This window comes from Equus caballus, chromosome 8, assembly GCF_041296265.1.
Source record: "Equus caballus isolate H_3958 breed thoroughbred chromosome 8, TB-T2T, whole genome shotgun sequence".
In the NCBI taxonomy this organism is placed as follows: Eukaryota; Metazoa; Chordata; class Mammalia; order Perissodactyla; family Equidae; genus Equus; species Equus caballus.
In genome coordinates, this window is record NC_091691.1 from 59,048,139 (window position 1) to 59,063,971 (window position 15,833).

The 15,833-nt window shown below is 34.6% G+C and overlaps 1 long non-coding RNA gene across 1 annotated transcript in view; it reads right to left on the reverse strand.

Moving 5' to 3' along the window:
* Positions 1-15,168: 15,168 nt before the first annotated feature.
* The window catches only part of LOC111774556 (uncharacterized), a 33,630-nt gene continuing 32,965 nt past the window's right edge, over positions 15,169-15,833 (reverse strand). Inside the window, exon 3 of the long non-coding RNA XR_002809553.2 lies at positions 15,169-15,310. This is a non-coding gene — a long non-coding RNA (uncharacterized lncRNA). The remainder of the gene's footprint in view (positions 15,311-15,833) is intronic.

Here is a 15,833-nt window from a genome sequence, read left to right on the forward strand (position 1 = left end):
AAATTTTTGCCAGATTCATAAGTAGCTAATAATATCTCATTGTATGTTGAATTTCTATTTTCCTATTTATAAGGGAGACTACAAATATGTTTATTGGCCATTCAGATTTACTCATCTTTCAATATACAGTAAGGTATTTGGCCCATTTTTTACTGTTAGCTTTCTTATTGATATAGAGGAGTTCTGTGGTTTATTAGGATGCAGTTTTATTTTTTCTATATTTTAAAATCAATTGTTCCCATAATTTTTCACGCAGGTCTAACACTACCCTCTCTTAAATGCAATTGCTCTCAGAAAAAAGTCTCAGTTCGTGGTAAGTCACTTGTCCTGCCCGTCATAATGCTTCTCATTTTCTTTGCTACTGTTAGTATTTTGCTCTTTTACATTTAAGTTAGAATTGGTTTGTCCTATTTCTACTAAAATTTTGTTGGGAATTTAATTGGAATCTGAAATTGTTGTTAAAGTTATTATTTAGTGGAGAGAAATTGCATATTTACCACTTTGTCTTTTCCTATCCTTGAACAGAGACTCTTTCTCCACGTGTAGTGGGCAAAATAACGACCAGTGGAAGATGCCCCTGTCCTAATGCCTGGGACCTGTGAATCATTGTCTCATATGGCAAAAGAGTCTTTGCAAATGTGAATAAGTCAAGAATCTTGAGATGGGGAGATTATCCTGAATTATCAAGATGAGCCTAAAGTAATCACAAGAGTCTGTATATTTGGCAAAGGGAGGCAGGAGCATGAGAGAAGGAGATGTGGTAACTGAAGCAGAGTCAGAGTGATGCAACTGCTGGTTGGGACCATGAGCCAAGGAATGTGGGCCACCTCTGAAAGCTGGGACAGGCAGGGAAGGGATTCTCCCACAGAGCCCCTGAAAGACAGAACACTCTGCTGACATCTGGATTTTAGTCTCATGAAGCTTCTTTCACACTTCCCACATCCAGGACTGTAAGAGAATAAATTTATGTGGTTTTAAGTCATTAGTTTGTGGTAATTTGTTACAGAAGCAATAGAATACCAATAGTTAATTTAGTTACATGTTCCTGGATTCTCTAAATAAAATTTTATGATTTTCTTCAAAAAGTTGAGGTAAATATATTATTAGATTTATTTCCATGCACTTTATAATCTTTGTCACTATTATAAATATATTTTAGAGAGTCACCTTTTCTGTTTCTGATTAGGGGCTTGCAACTGATTTTGTTTATTTAACTAATATTCAGAAGACTGGCTAAAACTTCTTATTAATGTTACTATTCTCTCCAATTTCTACATGGTCATATTATCTTTGAATACTGAGAGTTTTATTTCTACTTATCCTTTTTACCTTTCTTTGTCATTCTGTGGCAGCAAAAACTTCCAATCAGCACTGACGAAAGTAGTGATGGTGTAGAGTCCTTGCCTCATTCCTGATTTCAAAGGAAAAGTGTGCTGCTTATTTTGCATTATTTAATGTCCCAGGAGAAAAACAGACGTTACTTTAGATACTAGGAGTTTAAATGGAGGAGCTTTGGTACAGAGGATTGGTTATAAAAGTGCTGTAAGTATGGGAGGAGCCCAAGAAAAAACATGATGTTGCTCAAGTGTCTGTAACGGCCTCAGGGTGTGAGGAACAGAAGGAAGAAAGTTGTGTCACATAAAGTTGAACAATACACTCATGACTGAGACGCTGCAGTTTATACTTTTGGAACTGCCACCTCATATCTGAGCAGAAATCCAAGAGGCAGCATTTATAGTCTTATAATACTGTCCATTATATGTCCAATACTGTCCAATACAGTCTTATTATACTGTTCCTAAAAGTGCACAGTAGATGGTATAAGGAGAAATTTGAGTTGAGAGCCAAGAGACAAATTAACAGCAAACTCCACATCTTTGGCTACTAAGTAATCTTATGCATGCTACTGCCCACATTTAAACTTCCAGAAAATAACACCAGTGATAATTTGCTTTTGTCTAACATGACACAACTATTCCTTATGCACATGAAGATGTTCCCAAATAGGATAATTAAAGGTGTATCAGTCACTGTATCCATTTCTGGGTGATGTGACTTCCTCCCTTATTCAGATACCTCGATATTCTGTAGCCTAAAAACACACTTTACAATTAAGCATGACCAACACTCCTTATATAAAGTAGAAGGAAAAATGGTGAGTGGAAAAATGATTAATATTTACAAGTAAATGCCAGAAAGCAAGAAAACAAAAATGTGTAGCTGCCATAGTTTTCATTTCTGTAACTAGAAAAGAATAACCTGTTGATATTTATAACTTATAAGTCTACCACTCTTTTCAAGTCCCTGTAGGAGAGGAAGACAATTCCTCTACCCTCTGGGTCTTTCTGGCTGGTCTAAGAATTAAACTAACATGAGCCAGAATAACAGGAGAAAATTAAACAAAGTTTAATAACGTGTATACATGGGAGAAACCCAGGAAAACAGAGTAACTTGTCCAAGCGGCTGAAGCCACTACCTTAAATACTATCTTCAGCTAAAGACAAAGGAGAATATTGGGGGTAGTGGTTTGGGGCTTCATTGGGGAGGAAGGCAATTCGCATGGAGATGGAAAAGCAAAGGTTTGATAAACAAGTGTTTGCTGGGCCATCTATAGATGTGGGGATCAGGATTGGCCACCCCAGAATATGTCTCTTTGGCTTGATTATTTTTAAGAACAAAAGACTCTGAAAGAAACTTTGACCCAACCTTGTCAAATTTAGCCAATAGCAACCAACACTCAGTACCAAAATCCTGTTTTATGGCCTCTAGACTTTAGAATATAAGTTCATTAAACGCATGATTCAATTCTAAAATTACCACAGGCAACATTTTCCAAACGATTCACTGCTGCCTTAAAAGGAATGCCCTCGTTCTAGTCATGCTTCACTGCTTAACCACCAAGCACTATAGTGTTGGCTATTACATGTATATTTAATATGTAATATTAATATATAATAAATATAAATTAAATATAAATAATAAATATATTATTAATAAATATAAAAATAAAAATAAATAATTTTATATATTTAATATATAATAAAATGAAACTATATATATGGTACCTTTCTTTCTTTTTTGGCGGTGCCCACTTATTGTTACAACGTGTTTTAATTTCTCAAGATGGTCTAGGTAGTGATGTGGTATAAACTCAAAAATCTCAGCGACTTAAGACAACAAAGTTTTATTTTTTGCTCATTCTACACATCTATTGTAGGTTGACTGCAGGTCTGTTCTGTCATCATCACTCTGGGAAACAGGCTGAGGGAGCAGCCATTATCTCAATTACTGTTGGTTGTAATATGAGAGTGAAGAATGCTGTGGCAACCTGACTCTTAAAATTCCTGCCTGGAAGTAACACATGTTACTTCCATTTTTAGTTCACTGCTAATGCAAGAAATAAGTCCTAAACTGGCAGAATGTGCATCTGACCATAAGCCCGCACATTTGATGAACAGCAATGATATCTTTCATATATATATAGCTACATCTTGATTCCCAGTCCTATGTATTCTGGCAGCAAAAGAAACAGAAGCAAGAAATGGTCAATGTTTCAGAGTTGATATATCATCTCATAGAACAGCATCCCAAACCTGAGGTGTTGTCTCCTAGCTGGAGCCTAAAGTGAGTATTCAATAGGCAATTCCCACACTTTATGAGACCAATTGCTTCTAGATGATGGAATATGTCTTAAGAGCAGTAAATTTCATGGATATGAGACTGATACAGTTATTTTAATGAAAACTAATTATCCTGGATAGAAGACTTTTTATGATATCATAACAATGAATACCTTCTAGACATCCGTGGGTACTGGCTGGCATAGCATTACAGGAAGAAGATATTCAAAAGAATATCTTTTCCATTAAGAATAAGTCAGTGTCTATGATTCAAGGGTCAAAGTAAGCACTCTGCCTCTAGGTAACTTGGCGGTCTTTTGGTGAACTGTAGCATAGTATAAACTTAGATTGATCTCTGTTCTTGGGAGATTAGACACGCATCGAAGTGGTAGCTATATCAGTGTTAGAGAAAGATATCCTAAATTGTTAAATGCACATGCAATCTCCATTCTTGCTACTGTTGCCTCTTTGTACATGGGTATGTGGTGCAAGTACTGTAACATAACATTACATTTAGTAATATTACAGTTAGGGAAAGAAGCTGAATGACAGCCTAACAATGGGTCATCATGTCCTCCTGTTTTTAGCCTCCTTTGCAGTGAGTACTCCTTGCCAGTCTTCACGTTATGCAAATATCTACATGTTCCATACCCATTCCAAAGAGTCAATTGACGTTACTCTTATCCATATTTCCTTATCATCAATCTTCCAATTTCATTCAAGTTCCTGACCATCTGGCCAAAGTGTTGGCCACTACGTATAAATTAGTGCAGGAGCTTTGGCTATGACCCGCTCTGGTCAGAATCAAAAACAAATGAACTTTGTGAAACACAGTCTACTGGGAAGATTTTTTCCTCCCTATTGTCTTCATGGACATTCCCGAGTGAGACTTTGGTGTTACAGCATTCAACCTCCAGATAATGTTAGCATGGCATGAAGAACCATCCACAACCCAGATGTAGGCTTTTTGTTTATTTATTTCCTCAGACTAGTCATAAGGAACAATTCATAAGGCTATAGGTGTGGAGTGTCTACTGATCTAATCTTAAAGAGTGGTTTATGTATAGCCTGGGAATTCAAAACTGGCAGCCTAATGATTATTGTCCAAGAACCAGTGAGAATTTAGCACTTCAAGTCTCTAGAAAATCTTACTATTAAAAGTATTGAAATGGAAGAATCTAAGAATGTATTACATTTGAGTGGTAAGAAAACGTAAATAAAAAAATACACAGAAATAAACTGTGGCATAAATAAGAGGCACAATTCACAAGGGATGAAACTCAACAACAAACTATAATGCGGTAAATTGGAAGATAAATCCAATTTATTGCTCAAAATTTGAAATGCTCAGTTGAATAATAGTATAGAAAAGCAAGTATTATATCAACATATGCCTATAATTTTATATTTAATTTTGTAAAATTTCTTTTTTAAATTCAGTTCTCTTCAATTGACTTTCAAAAGAATAATAATTGAGAAGAAAGGGCTGCTGCCTGCTGGGTTTGTTACTGTGTGCTTGATAGTTTGCCTTGACTGTTAAATTGGAGGTTTATTAAAATTTCAAAATGCACTCTAATGTCTTTAGTCAAAATAGTAATATGACAGGCAAATTTAAAATATTATTTTAAGAATATTTATGGCATTTCTAGTGGGAAAATTACATGTTTAAATAGCCTCTAATATTTTTCATAAAAGTGCTTTAAAACCACTAGAGGCTTTCTACAGGATCTGTAGGTAGTCTTACTGGCAATTTTTACCACTTATTGATGTGTATCTTTGCCAATTTAAGTCACTTCTCTATGCCTCAGTTTCTTCCTTTGAAAATATAGACATAATAATACCTCCTACCTTTGTAAACAATAATTTTTTATATTTATTTTCCAAAGACCCATAAAGAGAGTATCACTGATGATTTTTCATGGGTAGTTTTATGAATTTATGGCACAGAATCTATTAACAATAATTACCAAGTGCAATAGAAAATTCTCTTATTTAGCATCATTGTATTTGCTGGAGAAAAAAACTATTAACTGGTATCTTACATTGTTCTCCTCTCCTCCATGGATCAAAATACACCCTACATATACTTTCATGATCAACAATTCTCCATTTATCAGATAAGCATATTTTAATTTTCATTGGCTTTGAGAATGAGAATTCTCAGCTCATAGCCATTTCTGTTCTATTTGTTGATATCTAAAAACAATATGAACCAGGAAAAAATTTGCAATAAGATTATTAAGGTATTTTAGTGTGTTTAATAGGGTGAATAAATGTAAAATAAGTGAATAGCCAGCTCTCAGATCAATTTTAGGAACTTAAATCACACTGGATCAAATTGTAAAATCTTTCTCTAGACAACTTGTATTTTTAATACTATCTGAATTGCAAATGGAAACGGCTGTTTTATTTAGATCTATCATCATTTAGGACAAAAAAAAGCATGGCGTCCAATTAGCATATATTTTACATTTTGCTAATTATTTGGAAGAGCATTTACACACTTAGTTATGCCTAGAGAATCCCAGGTAATGTTTAAGTGTTTGAAATTTGTAAACAAGCCCTTTATCACCTATTTTTCAAATAATATTTGAACACAGCTATTTTACTAAATTTAAAATATAATTTGGTTCTGTAAAAGTACGCAAGTCTTTGATACTGTTATCTTTAGCATTAACATTTCCTGTATCATGTTCACCAATAAAGAAAGGTCTGGCTAATGGGATAATAATCTGTGTTTATATAATAGGGACTTCAGATTTTATAATAATATAATGAAAGATGATTTGTATCAGGTTTCCAATTTCAGGTACATAATTGATTCTTCCATTCATCCTTACCAGGCAATTTTTTCAAAGTATTTTTTTAAGGGAAGGTATTTCAGTTGACATAATTATTTTGAGACAGTGTAGAATTCTCCAAATGTGATTAAGGTGAGCAGACTTTAGGGTGGCCTCTATTGGGGAGAAATTTATAACTCAAATTGGTTTCTCTCCTAGAATATAATGCTCTTCATCTCTGTACCAACAATGACTATCAATTTAGTTTGATATGAAAAGCCAAATTTTTCATGAGATTTAGCTGCAGCGTTATGTTTTGCACCTGCATTTTTACAGGCATGGAATTTAATTGCTCCTTTATTTGCCTGATTATTTCTGTATTTGGCTGTTTGTGCCATTACACTGAGATTCAATTGTGCACTTATTGATGCCCTTGGGAAATTTCGCTCCGTTCTGACAATTCATAGTCATAATTTAATTGCAGAAACTGTAGGAAAAAAAAGATGTGTATTAAATCTATTGAGAACGGTGAGGAGATGCAGTTGGACCTAGAAATAAATTTCTAGAATGAGAACTGTTATTGGCAAGTAGTTTCAAATCATTTCACAATTACGTTTTTAGAGAGATGTGTCTGACTATCCTTTACTTTTACTTTGTATGAGCACTTGCTTTTAGGGAAAATTACACATTGTGTGTGGATGTACATAACTTTGTATACACTACTGTTGTACATTAGTGGGTAATTCTACTGCTCCTTCATAGACTGAATATGTTGTCCCAAACTAGTTGAATAAACTTTATTTTGCCTTTATATTGCAGAGAAACATACGAGGGACAAAAGTACATTAGTGTAACTAGATTATTTTAAATTCTGTTTTACCCTAAGAGCTCCTCCATGTTTTCTCTGTTGTTTCATTTGTTAAAACAGGTCAGAATGAAGGCATTTGAGATTATCAACTACATAGTAAAAAGCAACAAAATAGCAGAGGTTGAGGATAAATGGTTTTAATTTTAATGTAAAAGAATTAGCTTTAATGTAGGAAAGCAAACTGATATTTGTACAAGTGCTTGAAACTCAAATCAAATATGAAAAGCAAGCTATCAAGTGCTTTCAAAGTTTTATTTTTAAACCTTCATCAATGTAATATACATATGTGACAAAGCTTAGAGATTATAGAGTCCTGTAATGAAAAGCCACAACTCTTCACCCTCGCCTCATTCTCAGTCACACATTCAAGAGACACATTTTAACTGGCTCTCATTTTAGATCCAATGGCAGTTTCTTCTTTAATTACAAACAAAGCTTATTATATCATTACTTTTTCAAGTTGAAATATTGATGTCCAGTTTGGAGAGGTAAAGATTTAATTCACATTCCTCAACCTCCATTTCCATTCAATCCCTTCTGAAATGCTTTGCTTGTACAATTGATTTGAGCTCTTCCACTGCTCTTACATGGAACTTTAGATAATATGCTTGAATCAGCATTCTTCCATCAGCTTTGACTCCCACAGCATAAAGCGAACATTTTAATGTCAAAAGCCTTTCCTTAATATCTACTCTTCCACCTTCGAGTTCTTTTAGCTGTACCTTTATGTGTATATTTTCAAGGCTGATTGCTTTGCATTCTACTCATTGTCTTAAATTGTCCATGCTTTAACCGTTGTTTAATTTAAAAAGTTGAAAATCAATGAACATCATCTGTACAATTACGAATATGAAAACTACTCTTCAGAGCTAGGACATTTCTTTCTTTACAGAAGCAATATTAAGATTTCAAATGCATTTCAGGATTCATTGGAATCTCTGGCCTGGCCGTACATTTCAAAAATTCCTTCTATTTATGCCACATTTAGATGACTTCATATTTTTATCATGGCTTTATTATATGGGTTTTTTTCTCCTGAAATTTCTGATAGATTATTTCTCCCTCCCTCTCTTCCTCTCTCCTTTTCTTCTTTCTTTTTCTTTTCTTTTTTCCCTCTTTGAAAGAATAAACGTGTCTTTTTTACTATATGCTTAATATATCCCTTCTTTCAAACTCTTTTAACATAGTGCTTGAAATCCTTTCATTTTTCTTGAAGATATTTTTTTTAGCTGATTGTCTGTTCATATTAGTACCAGTAAAATCCTCTGACATTTCTTTTCATTGAACCTCTGGTTTCCCCTCATGACCTTTTATGTCTCACTTCTTCCTCTTTATTTTTTTTATACTTATTTATTAAAATGGATTCTTAGATTATTTTCTCAGGAAGAGTCTGGGGATTTGATTTTTCTTTCGTATAGCAAGACTGAAATATTCTTATTTTCTTATAATTTAATTAGGCATAGAAGTCCTGTTGAAAGTAAGTTTTCCTCAGAATATGAAGGCATTGACCTACTGTTTTCTCTATCTTTTGTCATCAGTGAAAAGAGTGCTGCTAGTCTGATTCTTTTCCTTCATTTATTTTTTTATTTGGTTTTGTGTTTTCTGTCTCACACATGTTGAATTTTTTCTTTATTCTTGGTTTCCTGGCAAACTTTCATCTATTATTTATTTTATAATTAATTTCCGCTATTTTCTGGTTTTCTCTCTCCAAAGCTCATTTTAGATTTGGATGCTGGGTTTCCAAAATAGCAGCCTCTAATTTTTTTTTTTATATCCTATTTTTTATCTCTTTTACATTTTGTCATTCTTCTTTTTTTGAGCAAGATTAGCTCTGAGCTAACATCTGCTGACACTGCTCCTCTTTTTTCTGAGAAAGACTGGCCCTGAGCTAACATCCATGCCCATGCTTCCTCTACTTTATATGTAGGATGCCTGCCACAGCATGGCTTGATAAGTGGTGCATAGGTCCGCGCCCAGGATCCCAACCGTGAACCTCAGGCCTCCAAAGTGGAACGTGCAAACTTAACATTTGCGCCACTGGGGCAGACCCTTGTCATTATTCTAAGCAGATTAAATACTCTCCTCCCTTTCATGATCCCAATCCCATGCATATCTCCCATTGCACTGCTTCACTTGATAACATTGTCTGCTTTTTCTTTTGATTATGAAATGCACACTGCACACTCAGAGCTGATTTGCAGTCAGTCATCACAGAACAGCAGTACTGGTATTGATTTACAGCAGTATCCACTCTGATGAACGGTGTTGTTGATATGATTAATCTGTCCCAGTATCACATTGGTTGCTAAATATTTTCAACCTTCCCTATGCATACATATATTATAATACTTGAAGAACACAGAATATTAAAACAAATCCTAAAATTCGAAAAGAAAACTCACACTTAAAATAATAGACTCTTTTTCAATAACACTTTTATTTTCTCTTAACATTAATATCTGTTTACAAAATACAGATCAAATTATTTACAAAGATTTGCATCCAACATTTGCTTTTTGTTGCTGTCTTTTTACAATTTATGACCAGCAGTTTTCTATAACTTTAAATATTCTTCAATGTAAATTTTAACGGATGAACAGTAGTATTTTACCTGGAGGTATAATTTATTTATCATATTTATTTTTGAAACATCTAGGTTATGTATTCTTCTTGCTTTATATATAACATTATGATGAATCTCATTGTACATAAAATTCTTAAATGTCTCTAATTTCCTTAGGAAAACTTTCCTCTTGTGTGTGGCAAGGCAAATAGTTTGCGGATATTGGTATATATTGTCAAATTGTGTTTAAGAAAAGTACACCATTTTAATCTCCCACCAGCTTTTTCTGGTATTGTTGTTTCTCCATCTCTTCCTAGTCCCAGAAATTCTAATACTTTCTCTATTCTTCCAAAATTCACATCTAAAGTTGAGACCTAATTTTATTTTGTATTCCTTTGTTTGCCAATGAGGTTAACCATTTCCTAACATAACCACTTATGTAAAAGCTTTTAATATTTTTCACTTTAGATAGAAACAGTCTCAATTGGTTTTATTCTAACAAATGTCTTTTCTAAATTGAAATCTAAAAGTTACTTCTCTTTATTTTCTTCTACTTATTTACATGCAAATCTATTTAGAATTAATATTGATATATATAAATAAAAATTATATATTTTTAAACACAAAAATTGTGCTTGGACAAGTTATTTAATATTATCAAATAATCATATCTTTCTCCACTCTTCCAAAACCTGCTTTAACTATATATGGATTTCTTACGTTTCAGAGAATCTGCTTCTAGACTTTCTTTTACTCCCCTGAGCAATCTGCCCACATTTGTAAGAGTACTAAATTCGTTTGATTACTCTAGCATTTAGCTCATTTTACTACTTGTAGGGCAGGTTTTCCTGAATAACTTTTCATTTGAAACATTTCTGAAATTTCTTCATGGGTTATTCTTCCCAGGTGAAATACAGGCTAACTCATCATTAAAAAAAAAAAAGATACATGAATGAATAAAATCTTACCGAGAATTTGGAATTTCAATAAACTTAATAAGATATTTGGTGACTATTGTGTAATCTTTCACAGCCCAGCCTTTGTCATCACAGAGACCTGAGTTTGAAGCTGAGTTTCCCCATCTACTAACTGTGAAACCATGAGCAGTGGATAGCATACTAATTTCCAGGTTTGATATTTCCCAACAGGAAAGGCAGGATGATAATACAGACCTCACAGGGAGGTTGTGAATTATATAATAGATACTTATTTTAAGTGCTTACCTGAGAACCTGGCAGTAAATAACCATTCACTAAATGGGTGCAGTATTAATCTAATTTTGTCAGAGGACTGAGTAGGAGTGACATGGAGTGATTTACTGATCACCCCTGGCCCCTTTCTCATCGACAATATGGGCTGATTTCATCTCTGAAGTATTTCTGTAAATTAAAATCATAAACCCAGCCTCCTTCGTCAAAACAAGAGGATTACTGGATCCAGGAAAACTGATATGATACAACAGAAAAGTCATAATTATGTTTGACAATTACTAAGCCTGCTAGGAATGTTTCCAGCTTTATCTTATGTTGTATTAATGACCTCCAATGAAACATGCCTCCCTGGGTTCATGTGGCATTGTCATTGTTCCCATCAAAAGGTGGAGTTTATCTACCCCTGTCTAGTCTGTGCAGGCTGCTATAACACAATATCACAGACTTGGTAGCTTATAAACAACTGAAATTTATTTCTCACAGTTCTGGAGGCTGGATTCCAAGATCATGGCACTGGCCCGGTCAGGTGAGGGTCCTCTTCCTGGTTCACAGCCAGCACCTCTCCTTGTGTCCTCACATGGCGGGAGGGGCTGGGGATCTCTGGGGAGCCTCTTTTATGAGGCACTAATCCCATGCATAAGGGTTCCACTCTCATGGTTTAAGCACCTCCCAAAGCCCCCACCTACTAATACTATAACTTTTGAGGGTTGGGATTCAACATATAAATTTGGGGGGTGGGCACATACATTCAGACCATAGCAACCTCCTGACTCTGGACTTTACTTGTAATTTGCTTAGGCCAATAGGACGTAGCAGAAATGGTATGCAGGTTCAAGAGCCTAAGCCTTAAGAGTCCATTTAGTTTCCACTCTCAACTTCTTCTGAGAACACTATGTTGTGAAAGTTCACTCTAGCCTATTGGAAGATGAGAAATCTAGCACTAGGCAGAGGATCAAGGGGCCCAGCTGACAGCTTGTACTAACTGCAAACCACGTGTGTGAGGCCACCCTGAAGCCTCCAGTCCCAGTAGAGGACTAGAGCCATGAGTGTTCCCAGCAAGATTAGCAGAAGACTGCCCAGATCACCGTACAGAGAATTTTGGAAACTAATAAATCATTGTGTTAAGCCACTAAGTTTTAAAGTAGTTTGTTTCACAGTAATCAGAAAATAAAACAAAATAAAGCGCACACGCTGGGAGAGGTGAATGCTCTGTCCTTCCACTCAGCCATCCTGCACATCAACTATATCTTCTGGAGATGTCATCTGAATAAAAGGAGATAGAGCTCTCTGTCTTAAAAATATAAACCAAAGACTAAAACTTCTCAAAGGGTAATTCAAAAGGAAGTAGCTTCAATTTCATTTTATGCAGGTCCAATGTGTAATTGAAGAAGACCCTTATAGACATCTGGATAAATATAAAACAGTGAAAACTCAATCTCCCTCTTTTCCGTGACCATACCAAAAAGAAAAAGAAAAGGAAAAAAAGGAAGAAAACTTCATATCCATTCTTGGAAAGTAACCCAATTCCAAGCAATGATTTTTGCAAAAGCGCTCTCAAATGTAATGACATTTGAAACAAATCTGGAGAATGTGGGGACGGTGGGTGCATTTTGCCAGAGATCTTAAACAGCATCCAGATCAAACCGACATGTATAAAAGTAAATTTTAAACAAGTAAAAGTAAATATAGTAACTAATTTTTGCATTTCAGGATGAAAAAGTTCTTTCCTAAGCATAATGACAACACAAAAGGAATATATTGCCATATTTGATTTAAGAAAACTTCCAACACATATATCTAATAAATAGAAAACCAGAAAAATTAAAAGGCAAATGATAAATTGGGAATGATCCTTAATGTTTATGCCAAACAGATTGATACACCAAATATACAAAGAAATTTACAAAAAATTAGATATAAATAAAATAATCAAGAAAACTAACGATCATTTCAGGAAAGAGGAATAAATATCCTACAAAAATATGAACAAACATGTAGACATGTTAGGCAAAGAAATAAACATAAATAAATAAAACAGAAAAGCAAGACTTTAACTTTTCACTTGTTAAAAATATTGGAGAGTTAGGGAAGACAGGGTGAATGAGATCCCACAGATGTGTCATTATTTTTTAAAGGGCAATTTGTGGGGAGTTGATGGAGTGTTTGAGAGTCGGAGGGCAGCAGTTATGTAAGTGGCTATTGATCCAGGCACGAGAAAGTATACGGTCACTACCACAGCATGAGCAATTTATAGTCCACATGGCTTCAGACAAACTTGTCTTCTAATCACTCAGAAATGAGAAATCCAGACTGCTGAGAGCACAAAGTGAACAATATATAGATTGAGAAAGAGCATCCTAGGATAATATATCCAATTTCAAGTCGTTACTTCCCTTACTCACTCCCTAACCACTCTCATCCTATAATTTTTATTAAATAGTTGGCGTAGACAATGAACCAAAAAAAAGGAACAGTCATTACTAGAAATGAATCACTGTGGGGCCAATACACACATACTCAACATTTGCTTTAAATAGGAAAGAGCCATTCTATCCACACGCACAAACACACTTACTCACTCACGCCATGAAAACAAAGAAACTAGTACTCTAAGTGGAAATTCCAAGAAAAAAATATAAAACAAGAGACCAAGAAGGATCTGGCAAACACTCAAAAATGGAATAAAAAGTAAAACATAAGTAGAAGAAAGGATAATAATAAATACTATTAAAAACACAATTATGTATACAGAAGGCATATATAAGAAAAGGAATTACAAGACAATGAAAAAAGACAGAGTTTTGAAAATTAATTGACAACTAATAGAGGACTAAAGTGACCAAACACTAAATGATAGAAGTAACTAAAAAAGAGAAAGCATGACAAAATATTATTAATTAAATGTTTTTCTTTTCTTATCACATTTGAAATAAAAGGAGACTATTTCAACCTGTGCCAAATACACCATCTTAAAACAGAATTTTTTCTCTGTAATGATGTGACAAAAAATGACAAGGACACATTTTCCAAAACCTTGTCTGTTTGCTCTTCTCTGTACCATTTCTTCTACACCTCCTCATTGTGATTTCTTTACCTTTTCGAATTCCCCACATCATTGGCTGCTGCCACATACACAATAAACGCATCACTTCACCGACTTTACCTTAAAATCCGACTCAATTCTGTTGTAATAATTTGATAAGAGGGAGTTTCTTATGCTCTCTCTTCCCTAATTAAAGATTTTGTTTATCAATATATCTTTTTCTTTGGGCTACACCTTTTTCTCCATGCAGCTGGTCACAGAGTAGATGACTCTTCTTCAGTTTCCTTGTCAGATGGGACCGAATTTAAATCCTAATTCTGATACTTGATATTATCTTAGAAAATTAAGATCCCTGAGTCTTAGAATTCGTGTTCACAAAAAAATCATAATTATTATAGCACTGGGCTGTTAGGAGAATTGAAATAGATAATAATGTTGCACATATGATAGCATATAATAAGCACTTGAAAGAAATTTGCTATTATTTATTATAAATTTAGTATTTAGAGAAAAGTATATTTGGGATACAGAGTTTATGTCATCATTTCCAACTTCCTGCATCAGACATCACAGAAATTAAAAGATCTAACTGTCACTCCCCAAGTGAGAATCAGCAACTGAATTGTAAGCAGAACGTTCCTGGGTAGAGAGAAAGGTAAACTTCTCTGAATACAGAATATCTTGGAACTCTGTTTTTTCCTCTTTTTTATTTTTCTTTGTGAGGAAGATTTGCCCTGAGCTAACATCTGTGCCAGTCTTCCTCTATTTTGTATGTGGGATGCCCCCACAGCCTGGCTGATGAATGAGTGGGTTTCCGTGAACCCGGGCTGCCAAAGCAGAATGCTTGGAACTTTAACCACTGGGCCATGGAGCCGGCTCCTGAATATAGAATATTTTTGCAGCTTTAACTTTGGAAACATAAAAGTATTTTACACAATATAGAACAAAATTATACAAAAAGTTTAAAAAGCAAGATCTAAAAAACTGAATCAAAATGAAACAAAATAACCTGTCTTAACCATATATACACACAAACAGTAACGTATTTATGTATTTATACAGACACACACACACACACAGAGGTGAGATGACACAATGTCTGGTATTTCTTTCAAAATTTCTAAATAGTACAGTGGTGGTGAGGGTGAGGTAGTGAGAGTTACAGAAGAAACCAGAGCGCCCTGAGTTGACTTTCGCGGTACTCTTGCTCCCTCATGAAGAGCATCTGCAACGAAATTCAAAAATTGGTGTTACTTTTTTATCTTTTTTAAAAACAGTGCTACTAACATTACCCTCCTACGTTCTCGAGAGTCTCCTTTGCTATATAGCATGGTAGCAACAGCATTTTTAGTTTGCTGTTAAATGGATCAGCATTTATGGTCAGTCTCGCCTCCTCCCTTCTCTTGATTTCCTTTTCTCTGTCTCTCAGAAATATTCCATATAGTTACGAAGCTTTATGGTATTTCATCATGGATGTTTCCTGGATCTCCGCTTCTGGGTGACAGTTTTGTTGGTAGCTCTCGTGTGGACAATTCCTTTGTTCTAGTTTATAATTGGCTCCCCAGCCACAGAGGTTTACTCCAGAGTATTTTCCAAAGTGTCACAGATTTCTTAGCTCCTTTCTCTGGCTTTCCCAGCGACCTGTACTTTTTTACTCTTTCTGTTTCCTGTCTTATGAAACAAAGTTATAAAAGAAAGCTATCCCTCTAGGCATTGTGATGTTTTTATCCTGAGTAGAACACTTACCT